This window comes from Petaurus breviceps, unplaced genomic scaffold (genome assembly GCF_028583685.1).
Source record: "Petaurus breviceps papuanus isolate PSGF00001 unplaced genomic scaffold, PetGlider_PUasm1.0 98, whole genome shotgun sequence".
Lineage (NCBI taxonomy): Eukaryota > Metazoa > Chordata > Mammalia > Diprotodontia > Petauridae > Petaurus > Petaurus breviceps.
In genome coordinates this window covers 62,049,329-62,062,248 of record NW_027187460.1, presented here as the reverse complement: position 1 = coordinate 62,062,248, position 12,920 = coordinate 62,049,329, and the positions used below count along the sequence as shown (strand labels likewise).

Genomic DNA, 12,920 nt, shown 5'->3' with positions numbered 1-12,920 from the left:
GGAAGGTAGTCAAGAAATCCCTGAAGCAAGGAAGGTGAAGCCAGAAAACAGACTGGTGGCATTGTTAGACACAAAGAAATTTTAAAACCCAGGTAACATCAATTGTTTCTTATATATACTTATATACTCTGTCATTTCCAAGTCACGGGTATCCCAGGAGTTTCAGGGCAGAGGAGCTTGGAGGCACCTGGCTCTTGTGAGATGCATGGGGTTAGAGTTAAAGGTAGATCTTGACAAAGAGATGGTATCAAAAACCTGACGTTAAAATTATTAAGGTAAGTCCCAAATGTCAATAACATGCTAAAGATACAATCAGTGTTTAATTTATCGACTGACAGAGTAATGTCTCTTTCTACTTGAAAGTTTTCTCTGTGGGTTGGAGAGGGGTTGCTAACAGATTGTCCAAAATCACTTCTGGGGGGAAAGATCACTATAGGTTTGGGGCTGAGGCTGAGACTAATCACAGTATTCAGGTGGCCAGAGATCCCATTGACCCAAACTTATCTTATTTAGTTATCTGTGCTCCTGAGTAGCTTGAGATGTTATATAAATGTCACAGAATTGCAGCACTTGAAAAGACTATAAATATCATATTTATTGAGCATTTCTCAAATTGACCTCCACCTGAAATTAATGGAGTTTCCCTCATAAAAGTTTGATGCTAGCAATATAAGTACTGAATTTAAAATACTGAATTAAAATTACATATAAAAATGCCTGCTATATAAAGCAATTTCAGAATGAAAGTAGACTTCCTTTTGCTTGTTTTGCTTTAAGGTTTCCCTGACTCCAACTCCTTTTATCTCACAGGTGTTCAACACCTTCCAAGTTCAATCATTTAACAAGTAAGTATTATATCATGGGGGGGGGGGATTGTGCTAGGTATTAGGGATACAAAGAATGAAACAAACTCTACCCTCAAGGAGCCTACCTTCTATCAAGGGAGAGAACAATTACATACATAACTATATACAGAATGAAATATAAGGAAAACAAACACAAGGAAATTAAATACAACATAGTTTGTGAGGAACAGCACTGGAAGTTAGAGGGATCAGGAAAGGCTTCATGGAGAAAGCAGTGCTTTAGTTGAATCTTGATAGGAGAGAGGAATTCTATGAGGTGGTGGTAAAGAGGGAGTGAATACCAGGCTTGGGGGACTTCCAGTGCAATAGCATGGAGAAGGGAGATGAAGTATCCTGTCTGAGAAACAGAGAAAAGGCCAATTTGGCTGGATTGCAGAGTACAAGGTCAGTGTACTCTGATGGAAGGCGGTTTTCACTGAAATTGAAGAGACAGCTAAAGAGAGGAGGTTATACTTTTATCCTCAAACAGGAATTCTTAATATGAGGTTTGCGAGCTTTTAAAATATATTTGATAACTGTATCTTAATATAACTGGCCTCCTTTGTAATCCTACATATTTTATACATTTGAAAACATTATTCTCAGAAGGCATCTAGGTTTCACTAAACTTCCAAAGGTGTCCATAACACAATAAAAGTTTAGGATCCCTTGACATCCAGATCTGCACTTAAGGAAAATCCCTTTAAGGGGAGGCTAGGTGGAGCAGTGAATAGAGCACCAGCCTTGGAGTCAAGAGGACCTGAGTTCAAATTTGACCTCAGACACTTAATACTTACTAGCTGTGTGACCTTGGGCAAGTCACTTAACCCCAACTGCCCTGCCTTCTCCCCTCCAAAAAGAAAAAAAAAAGGAAAATCCCTTTGGCAGCCATATGGCAGATGGATTGTAGGAGAGTAAATCATGAGGTAGGGAAACAGTTTCTAGGTCCAGTGCTTCTTAAACTGTTTGGGGTCTCGAGTGGCCTAGGCAAGAGTTGATGAGGGCTTGGACTCAGGTAATCATGACTGCGTGAGTAAAGACAAGAGGTCCTGATGTGAGAAACATTTTGGAAACAGAAATGGTAAGATGAGCCAAATGAATGGATATGCAGGGTGAAGGGGAGTACAAAAACACTGAGGTCACTAGAAAAATGCTGGTGCCTTTAAGAGAAATAGGGGAAGGACATGATTGAACAACAATACCAACAACTTAGGGGGATCAAGGATGGCTTCATGGAGATAGCACCTGAGTTGGGCCTTGAAGCAAGATTTGGATTCTGAAAGGCCAAGACACAGATGAGGAGGAAGCATATTTGACAGCATGAGAAACATCTATGAATGTATGGATGTGGGAGGTGGAACTCGAAGTTCTGAGAACAGAAAGCAGGACAATTTGGCTAGAACATAGAGTAATGGGGAATATGTGAAATGAGGCTGAAACAGTAGGCTGGAACCACAATGTAGAGAGCATGAAATGCTAAACTTAGTAGTTCACATTTTATTCTTGAAGCAAAAGGAAGTAACTCAGGGTCTTTGAGGAGTGTTAGAGCTGTACCTCAGGAAGAAGATCTCATAATTGTGTGGAGAGTCATTGGAAAAGGCCAAGATTGGAGGTGGAGAGACCAATTAGAAGGGGAAGATGAGATGAGGGTCTGAACTAGGTTAATGGTCACATGACTGGTCTGGAGACAGAATGGAGATATTGTGAAGGCAAAAGCAATAGGATTCATCAACAAATTAAATGTGGGAGAAAAGAGAGGGAAAAATCAGTGATTCTGGGCTCTAAACCTGGCTGATTAAGAGGACAGTGATAGCCTAAAAATAAATGGGAAGTCTGAAGGAGGATAATGTTTAAGACTAAAGATGATAAATATGGTTTGGGTCATGCTAAATTTGGAGTAAGGTAGTTAGGTGGTACAGTGCATAGAGTGCCTTCCTCAGATACTAGCTACATGACCCTGGGCAAGTCACTTAACCTTGTTTGCCTCAGTTTCCTCATCTGCAAAATGAGCTGGGGAAGGAAATGGCAAACCACTCCAGTATCTTTGCCAAGAAAACCTCACTGGGGTCATGTAGGGTCAAACACAACTGAACAACAACAAAGTTTGCAATGCTGACAAGGCCTTCAAGCAGGTAGATGACGCATGGCTGGAGTTGTGGTGAGAGTTCTGCTTTTGCAGTTATGTGGACAGAGAAAATACTTGAACAAGTGGGAGTTGGTAACATTACCAAGAGAGAAAATGTAGAAAGAGAACCCAATACAGAGTCTTAGGGATATGCATCCTTAGGAGATGAGTGAAAATAATTCAGAAGAAAAAAAAGAAAACCCAAATGATTGTAAAGTAGGAAAAGAAGGAAAGAGTAGTGTTCTGGAAGACAAGGTAGGGTAAAGTGTCCAAGAAGAGAGGATGATAAAAAGAGTCAAAAGTTTCAGAAAGGTCAAGGAGTCTGAATATTGAGAAAAGGCCACTAGATGTAGGTAAGTCTTAAGACTTGGTAATCTTTGAGAGAAGAGCTTCAGCAAAGTAGTGGAGGAAGACATCAAGACTATATTATATACGGGGGAAGTGAGATCAAGGAGACACGGAGTGTAATTACACAATATCAGACATCATGGAGAGGAATTTACCCTTTTTCCAGCAAAAACAAAACCACACACAAGCTTCCCTTCCCGGGAAGTTACTGAACATCTGTTCCTATACCTGGAAAGCCTATGGAAATTAGTGATCCACCAGTTGCCTTTTCCTGTCCAGATAATTCACGAACCTCTCCATACTGTCACTCATCTCCAGACCTGTCGCTCTCTCAGAATTTCTTCATTCGCCCTGCCTGCGCTGTGGTTTCAAAGATCGCTCAGTGACTCGCTCAGACGAGGCTACTCCTGGGCTTCACCTCTTCCCACTCTGCAGTCAGAGTTGCTCACATCTCCTGGGGGAGGAGGGGGAGACTACCCTGGGGGAGGTGAGGAGGAGGGGAGATGCTCCCCGCCTCCTAGAGGCCACGTTCTGGAGGCCGAGACCCCTCCCCCAGCCCAGAATAGGCTCCCCCCACACTCGGTGGGGGGCGGGGGAAGGTCTGGAGAGAGGATGCCTACGACACCCAGCGCGGGGATCCTCTGGGGCCGAGGCCGGGCAGGGCGGCGGTCACGCTGGGGGTGGGGGAGGGGTGGAGGATGGGGAAAGGGGTGGGGGACACACACTGACTGACAGGCAGACCGAAGAGGGAATGAAGGGCTGGGCCGGCGCCGGCCATAGCGCCCCCTCCGTGCTTTCGGCCAGGCCGTCCTGCTCCCACGGGAGAGGAAAAGGCAGAGACCGTGATCCCGGGCCCGGACCTGGCTGGTACCTTTAACTCCGCCGAGCAGCGGCAGCAGCGTCCCCGCTTCCCCGAGCCAGGCCCATCTCTCAGCGGCGGCTGCACAGCGACTGACAGGCGGAGAGAGGGAGAGAGAAGGAAGCAAGCAGGCACGGAAGGAGGCAGAGCGCGCAGGCGCAGGCGCCACGGAGCTCAGGGATGAGGGGAGGGGAAACTGCTCCCACAGCGGCGATGGTGGCGACGGAGTCGAGCGCCCCCTAGAGGCCGGCGGCTCTCATTGCGCTGCCTCTAGGGCACCTCTTCGAGGCCCCGCCCCCACCATTTCTAAACGCAAAAAGGGGACTAGCATTTCTTAAACTCTTACTACGTGTCAAGCGCTCAGCTTTATCCATCCGCCATAATCTTAGTGCCTTCACTCTGAGACTACCTAGCCAGTTTTTTGCTTACTGTATTCTCTCACTAGACTGGGCTCTTTGAGAGCAGGGGCTGTCTTTTGCCTTTTTCATCCCCATTGCTTTACACTGTGTTTGGCATAGAGTGGGAGTTTAATAAATGCTAGTCCACAGACTGACACCTTAGTAGCGGTGTAGCCGGGAGAATGCTCCAGTGGGAGACTGCTCTAGTGCTATACTGGGACACCATGAGATCCTAAAAAGGAACTCCTGAGAGGAAAAAAAAGTGATACTAATTATTTTATTTGTAAATAATTAACTTCAGCAGCTGGGGGGGGTCTCCTTGGGGGAGGCCTCCCGTGTCAAAACAGAAGAGAAACTGATCAACAATTCGGTGTTTTCCAGAGTAGCTTGGGAGCACTGATATGTTAAATGGCTTTTGTATCGGGTTTGGTTCAGCTGTGAGGTTTGAATTTAGGGTATGCAGACTCTGAGAGAAGGCTGCTGTTCACAGAACCTGTAGACGAATGTCCTCCTTTGTTCTCCAAGATGGCATTACTATTTTGGAGTCAAGGCACAACGTGTCCAACTGTGGCTGATCAGCCCAGTACCAGTTTGTGAGGTTCAGCCGCTGATCTGGCATAAATAGGTCACGTGAAGATTTGGAGTGGAGATGTGTCTCAATCTATGCATCTCCTCTTTCTTCTGCTTTGCTTATAAAGCACAGTAGTTTCTTTGATGTGGTCATGCCAGGCTGGGTGGTTCTGCGCCACTGTCTCCCATGCTTCACAATCAATTCCAGAGTTCTCCAGAAAGCCCTTCGGAGTGCTCCTGTATCCATTCTGACCTCCACAGGAGCCCTAGCCTTGAGTTCTCCACAAAATAGTTGTTTACGCTTACGCAAAAATCGTTAGGCATTAGAACAAGGTGGCCAACCCCTTGGAATTGTGTTCTCTGTGGTTCAGTTGGAGTGCTTGGAAGTAGAGCTTGAGAAAGAACTTCAGTGTCTAGTACCTTATCTTGCTAGGTGATCTTCAGAATTTTCCTAAGACAATTCAAATGGAAGCAGTTCATCCCTGTGCAGAGATCCCTTCTATGTAGACGCTAGATGCTCTGATACTAAATGCTTGTGTAACCTAGAGCAATTCATTTAAACCTCTCTGGCCTCAGTCTCCTCGTCTGTAAAATGAGGGGGTTGGTCCAAATAACTTGTAAGATCCTTTCTATCTCTAACTCCTTTGATATTGACCTGAAAAATAAGTCTCAGAGAAAAATTTATTCAGTAAGACAAAACATAGCTCATGATATACAAAGGGTAGTTTACCAGGTCAAGTCTCATCCTTTTCCCAGTCCTGAGGGAGTTCTCCAGCCTCTGATTTCCCAAAGAAATTATCTGGTAATTATCTGCTGTTTTGTATTATTATATATCTTTTTCACATATATGCCCTCTCTCTAACTTGATTATAAACTCCCTGAGGACAGGAACCGTATCTTTATATCTTCAACCCCTAAAAATGTGTCTTGCAGAATAGATGCATTACTGATGATGACACAATTCAATTCAAATAAATTCAGCAAACATTTATTAAGCAACTACTGAAGGAAAGGTACATAGTCTTAGTAGAAGAAAGAGAGAGACACTAAAATTTCCTGTAAATCCTCATTGGAGATCTGGTGAAGTAGATTAAGGAAAGAGGGATGGAAAGTTGTGATATTACTTATGCTTCAATTGTGTTGACTACACAGCAAAGATCATATCTACTTATTCACATTGTGGTGTGAAGTTCTATTGCCCAAGTTTAGAGTTGAACTATATTCAGCCAAAAAAAATAAAAGTCCATAACTTTGGTCTTCATCTTGCCAGAGAGGACATTATAAAAATGTCACACGGTACTTGCCTCACAAGAGTGTGGTAAGGCTCAAATGAGAGCATGAAGAAAGGATTTGGTCATCTTTTTTGTGTGATGGACTCTTTTGGCCATCTATGGACCCTTTTTCAGAATACTGTTTTTTAAACGCATAAAAGAAAATGCATGAAAGAATGACAAGGGGAACCAATTATATTGAAATAAAGTTATCAAAATATTTAAAAGTAAATTTCATTGATTCCAAGTTAAAAAGTGATGTGTGAATATGTTTGTAGATATATATATTTTTTACATGCAAATTTTTATGTGTATGTATATTTTATATATGGGGAAGTGAGATCAAGGAGACACTGAGTGTAATTACACAATATCAGACATAATGGAGAGGAATTTATCCATTTTTCAGCAAAAACAAAACCACACACAAGCTTCCTTCCTGGGAAGTTATTGATCATCAGTTCCTGTACCTGGAAAGCCTATGGAAATTACTTTAAAAGAAAAAAAAAATCCCCAGTAATCCACAAGTTCCCTTTTCCTGTCCAGATAATTCACGAACATCTCCATAACTGTCATTTATTTCCAAACTTGTCACTCTCTCAGAATTTGTTCATTCGCCCTGCCTGCGCTGTGGTTTCAAAGATCACTTGGTGACTTGCTCTGATAAGGCTACTCCTGGGCTTCACCCTCTTCCCACTCTGCAGTCAGAGGTACTCACATCTCCTGGGGGAGGAGGGGAAGGCTACCCTGGGGGAGGTGCGGAGGAGGGAAGATGCCCCCCGCCTCCCAGAGGCCATGTTCAGGAAGCTGAGACCCCCCCTTCCCCCCCATGGAGCCCAGAATAGGCTCCCCATACGCTCCATGGGGGGTGGGAAAAGGTCTGGAGGGAGGATGACCACGACACCCACCACGGGGATCCTCTGGGGCCGAGGCAGGGCAGGGCGGTGGTCACTCTGGGGGTGCCCCCGAAGTCTTAGTGCTATTTTAAGCTACTAAAACTTGAAACTGTTATTAAACTATAACCTATTATTAAATTTTAAAGTTTAAAACTACATTAAACCTTTTCAAGTGCTTTATATGTGTATGTCTATATTATGTCAGTTATGATTATGTTAAAAGCTGTTGCAGTGAATTTTCATGTTTCTTCCTGGATATAGCAATGGTACCTCATAACATAGAATATGTTTTCTAGTCCTTGTCAGTAAAATGAGAAGGGTTGGACAAGATGAGCTCTATATTCCTTTCAGGTTACAAACATATGTCATCCATGATATTCACCTCAGCAGTTCTTGACCTATTTTAGAAAAAATGACATATTTTACAGATTTAAGACCCTCAGGTATGATTCAATTAAATAATCATTTATGACTACTTCATCACATAAAGTCATAGCTTAGGTCCCACCTCCTGCAGAGGCCAGTTATTAGCACTTAAAGTTATTTTGCCTCTATTTTGCATTTATTTACTTGCGAATGTATAGGTTTCCCTCTTGAGGGTAGGAACTTTTCTCTCACAATCTCCCTTTTTCTCCATCTCACTTTCCTCTTGTTGTGTTTGTCCTGTTTTTAAGAGGACCCAGCATCAGGGGAACGATGACATGACTTGCAGTTGACTTTGATTTGAGGGAGGGAGGGTTATGCAAAGTCACCAGCCTCACTTTCTCCTCTGAGCCATTTGGGTCCAGTGACCAGATACTCATCAGGATGACCAGAGATGACACAGGACGTAATGGGAGACCCTGGCCCTTTCAGGCTAAATACTCACTTAGAGTGAGGTATGTCCATTCAGTGAATAGGCCTCTTCAAGAAGTGAGTCAAGGCACCTGTCCTGGAATCAGGAGGACCTGAGTTCAAATCCGACCTCTGACACACGACATACTTACTAGCTGTATGACTTTAGGCAAGTCACTTAACCCCAATTGCCTTGTCTTCCCTCCTCCAAAAAAAAAATTAAGTGAGTCAAGGGATGACCCCTTTAATTAGAAAAAAATAGTTTGGACCATAATAGGCCCCTGCTCAAGTTCCACTTAATAACTCTATTTTGGGCCCTCCTGGCTTAGAGTGAATATCAATGGTAACTGTTTCTCTTTGGAACGGCAACCCTGAGGGTCTTCCCCTCCCAGCTTGATTTTTTTTTCTTTTTTGTCTAATTAAAGGAGCCATCCCTTGTCTCACTTTCTTTTGTAGCTAGGTATTAAGTTAATGAAGTGCTAGACATGGAGTCAGGAATACCAAATCCAAACTCAGACACTTCCCTATTTGTGTAACCCTGGGCAAGTCACAAAACCTCTGCTTGCCTCAGTTTTCTCATCTGTAAAATGGGGATGAGAATGACACCTGCCTCCCAGGATTATTGTCAGAATCAAATGAGCTAATATCAGTAAAACACTCTATAAACCTTAAAGTGTTATCTAAATGCTAGGTATTATCATTCCCAGCCCTTAGCATCCCTGAACCTAATAAACTCTTTTTTTTTTTTTAAAGCAATTGGGGTTAAGTAACTTGCTCAAGGTTTCATGGCCAGCTATTTCTGGGTGTGGTGCTAAGTATCTGAGCCCGGATACGATACCAAATAAACTCTTTTAATAAATGCTAAATTGGACTGTTGAAAATAGAGAATATGGCCATAATAACTATTCTCACTGTATAATCCAGATACTAAGATTTACATTATTAAATTATTAACTTATTAATAATTTAATTAATTAAATTATTAGATTACATCTAATTTACATTAGAGGAAGAATGAAGAAGGGCAGCTGGGTGGTACATTGTAGGGAGCACTGGGCTTGGAATCAGAAAGACTCATCTTCATGAGTTCAGATCTATCCTCAGACACTTACTAGCTGTGTGACACTGCACCAGTCACTTCTCCCCATTTGCCCTAGTTCCTCATCTGTAAAATAAACTGGAGAAGGAAATGACAAACCACGCCAGCATCTTTGCCAAGAAAATACCAAATGGGGTCACAAGAGAGTAGGACACAACTGAAAAAAGAAAAAAAATGGTAACAACAAAACAAGCATGAGGATCAACAACTTTCTTTTTTTTTCTTTTAATCTTTTTTTTATTAATTTGTTTGTGAGGATCAACAACTTTCAATAAAATTTCTTTACTTTTTTCTTTTCTTAAAGAGAGAAAGTTAGATGCTCTCTACTCCTCTTGTGTCACTGGTTTGCAAGAAGTTTAAAAACTGCAACTGTAGCTTGTGTTGTGCTTACACACAGAGTTTAACATAACAGTCGCTCAATACATTTTGTCAGTCTAATCAGTTGTTACAGATGGCTGATTGCCTTTTGTACTGATGACAAATCCTGTGTCTGGTTTAACTCTGAACATGAGCAAACTAGAGACAACTTTTCCAGAGGAGTCATTCCATACTAATGTCCTGGCGGGACATATAGCCAGATGGGTCTCCCCAAACCAAAAGGGCAAGGTCATTTGTTCCAATCAACCAAGAAATATAATTTGCATACTGAATGTGACAAGCACTGTGCTGAGTTCTGGGGATGAGCAAAAATAAAGAACATGATCTTTGTCATGAAGGAAATGATAGACTAGATGAAAAATTTAATATTGAAAAGCAAAAAAATCATGTATACCTGAGAGTTAATTTTTAAGTTTGTTTTTTTTTTTTTTTGTAGCAGTGATGGTGATGAGATGTTTTGTGCATCAGTAGGGAGAATCCAGACTTGTGATTTTCGTTGTATAGAGAATTCCCAGTGCATAAATCCACTCCATTGTTAGAGACTGGCAATTCATTTGCAACCTACAACTATAGTAAAGATATGTGCTATTGAAATCGAAAAGGAAAGAATCCAGCACAGTGCCTAGAACACAGTAGGCACTTTATAAATGCTTGTTGTTGACTCTTTTACACACCTGAAATGTCCTTTAAGTAGGAACTTTTTAAGACAGAAGCAAAGAATAAAACAAAAAAATTGTTCAAAAATGACATTAGAAATGTGTAACTCAAAAAGTAATAATGATAACTCATGTTTATATAGTGTGTTAAGGGTTTAAAAACACTTTTCTTACAGCACCCCTATAAGGTACTTAGTGCAAATATTTCCCCCATTTTACAGAAGAGGAACAGAGCCTCACAGAAGTCATATGACTTATCCACAGTCACACAACTAATGTTCTAGTGCTATAGTAGATTAAAATTAGAATTAAAGGGCGGCTAGGTGGATCAGTGAGCAAAGCGCCGGCCCCTGAGTCAGGAGGACCTGAGTTCGGTTCCAGCCTCAGACACTTAACACCCACACAAAAAAAACTAGCCGTGTAACCTTGGGCAAGTTACTTAATCCCAACTGCCCTCCAAAAAGGCAAAAAAAAATTATAATTAAATTAAGTTAATTAAAATTAAGTTATAGTTAATTACAATAATGCTCAAGATAAAAACAAAAAACACAAAAGCAGGAGGCGTTGTGGTACAGTGGATAGAGAGCTGGCCTTGAAGAGGAAGATCAGGTATAAGTACCTGACATGGACTGGCTGTGTAACCCTGGTCAATTCAATTAATTACTCAGTGATCTGGCTGTCTCCCTAAAACCAAATTGGTTAGCTGCTGATCTGTATTGGTAGAAGTTTCTTCACTGGGTGTTGCCAATTTCAGTGAAATCACAGAGGTCTGACTAAAAAAATTTAAAAAACAAACAATTCTCAAAGCAAAAACCAAGCCTGTTGAGCCCTAATTACACATGTATTCAGAACAAACTGGGAAATGATAAACTTGTAATTTATAATTCCAAGAAGACAAAGGGTGTTAGGAAGCTTTGTGTAAATATAGTCTTTAAAAAAAAAAGGTCTTCTCTGGACATAAGATAAAATGTTGACATACAGAATGCTAGCTTTTAGGGAAAGGAAACATTGCCTCCTTCTCTTGGAAGAAAGCAGCCTCCTTCTCTCGGCTTAATTTGCTACAGCTTGAATCACCATTCATTAGGGTCTGGAACTCTCCCCCTTTTAAAGAAGAGGGCCCCTCTGGCACCATTTCTACTTGATCCCTGAAAAACAGTACAAAGACTTTTTGTACCAGCCTAGGTACCACGTAGGAGAGTCAAGATTCAGAATAGCAACAGCAGTGTTAGCCTTACAGCACCTATTCAAATAAAATTGCTCTCTCTATGCAGAAAGCAGGTGTGAGGCAGAATTCAGTGTCTTTCTAAACCCTCCACTTCTTGAACTTGAAAGGAATCTATTGGATTAGAGGTCTGATCACATACTAGAGTTCTAATATTGAATGAATGGCCACTAGAGGGAGATATATTCCTGGCAAGGGTTCTTACATGCCCATCATCCCTCATCTCAGACTGGTGCTGGGCAGATGTTTTCATCAGGCAACAGCTCCGTCTCACATCATAACTATCCTCGGTAGCCAGATTGAGGGCCAGAGGTGCATAGTCCCTGCACCTATAAATGGACTTATAGGTAAGTACAGTTTCAGTTTCTCAGCAGTCTCCCATCTGCTACAAAAGCTCATCTTTTAAGCCTCAGGATTCCCCTAGTAATGCTACTGGGCTTTGAATTATGGAACACCAGGATCTAAGAAGAAAAATAACTTCAGGTGATATAAAGAGCAGTGGGTATAAATAGGCTGTAACAAATTGGCAATGAAGTCTCCAATGTAAGAGGAAGCCTAAAAGATTTGAAAATGGAGAAAGGGGTGATCAAGTTATATCCAGCTAAAGTAAAGACTCAGCCCTGGTGCCACACTAGTATCTACAACATATTAAAGAACCAAAGGAAGCCAGTCAGTTGGTAAACTTTCTAGAAAGGTTCTACAGAAAGATCTGCATAAGAATCACAATGGATGAGAATAATAGTTGGCATCATAGCAGCTTAAGGCTTGCAAAGTACTTTATAGACATATTCTCTGTAACAGTGACTACTCTACCTCCCCCCCCCCACAGCCTGATGGTCAGGTTTGTTACATATCACCCTCATGAAGGGTTCTCCAATACTTTAAGAGGGTTTGGAGGTGTCTAGGCTCTCTGCCATTGGCTCCAGCCCCCCACTGATGGTATTCCCCCCATTTTAAGAGAGTCCTGTCTACCTCAGTTCCATTTAACCACTAAAAGTGGGGTTTGCATTACAAAGGAATATTTACTACACAGGTATAATAATAAACATACACATATATCCCCCAATATATGGGGCATAATCCTCACCCCAAATGCTTCATATTCTGGGGACAAGAAGGGAAGGGAATTCATGTCATTGCTTAGCTTAGTGCCAGGTTCCAAGTCCAAAGCCCCTTTGACTCAAGTCTCAGGCAACTTAGCTTCCCAGGGTTCCTCTGTTGGTTGGCTGGCTGCAACATCCAGCCTGAATCTTGGCCCTGACATCACCATGGCTTGATAATTCCAGGTCCAGTGGAGATTCTACCTCTTGCACCTGAAACTGGGAACAAATGAATCACAGCAAAGAGAAACCCAATGCCTGTTTCTCAGAGTCACGGGGCCTAAAAGGGGAGAGATAAAGGAGTTAGTTCTTCTGCCCT

General features: G+C 42.0%; 1 protein-coding gene across 2 annotated transcripts in view; it reads right to left on the bottom strand.

Annotated features, from left to right (window-relative positions):
• Positions 1-4,354, bottom strand: part of ANKRD46 (ankyrin repeat domain 46) — a 37,642-nt gene extending 33,288 nt beyond the window's left edge. Inside the window, exon 1 of one of the 2 annotated variants that reach the window (XM_069081086.1) lies at positions 4,190-4,354. The gene's annotated coding sequence lies outside the window, so the exon portion shown is untranslated. Of the gene's footprint in view, positions 1-3,546; positions 3,773-4,189 lie in introns of those variants that run through there. The other variant, XM_069081087.1, reaches the window with a different exon arrangement.
• Positions 4,355-12,920: the final 8,566 nt, after the last annotated feature.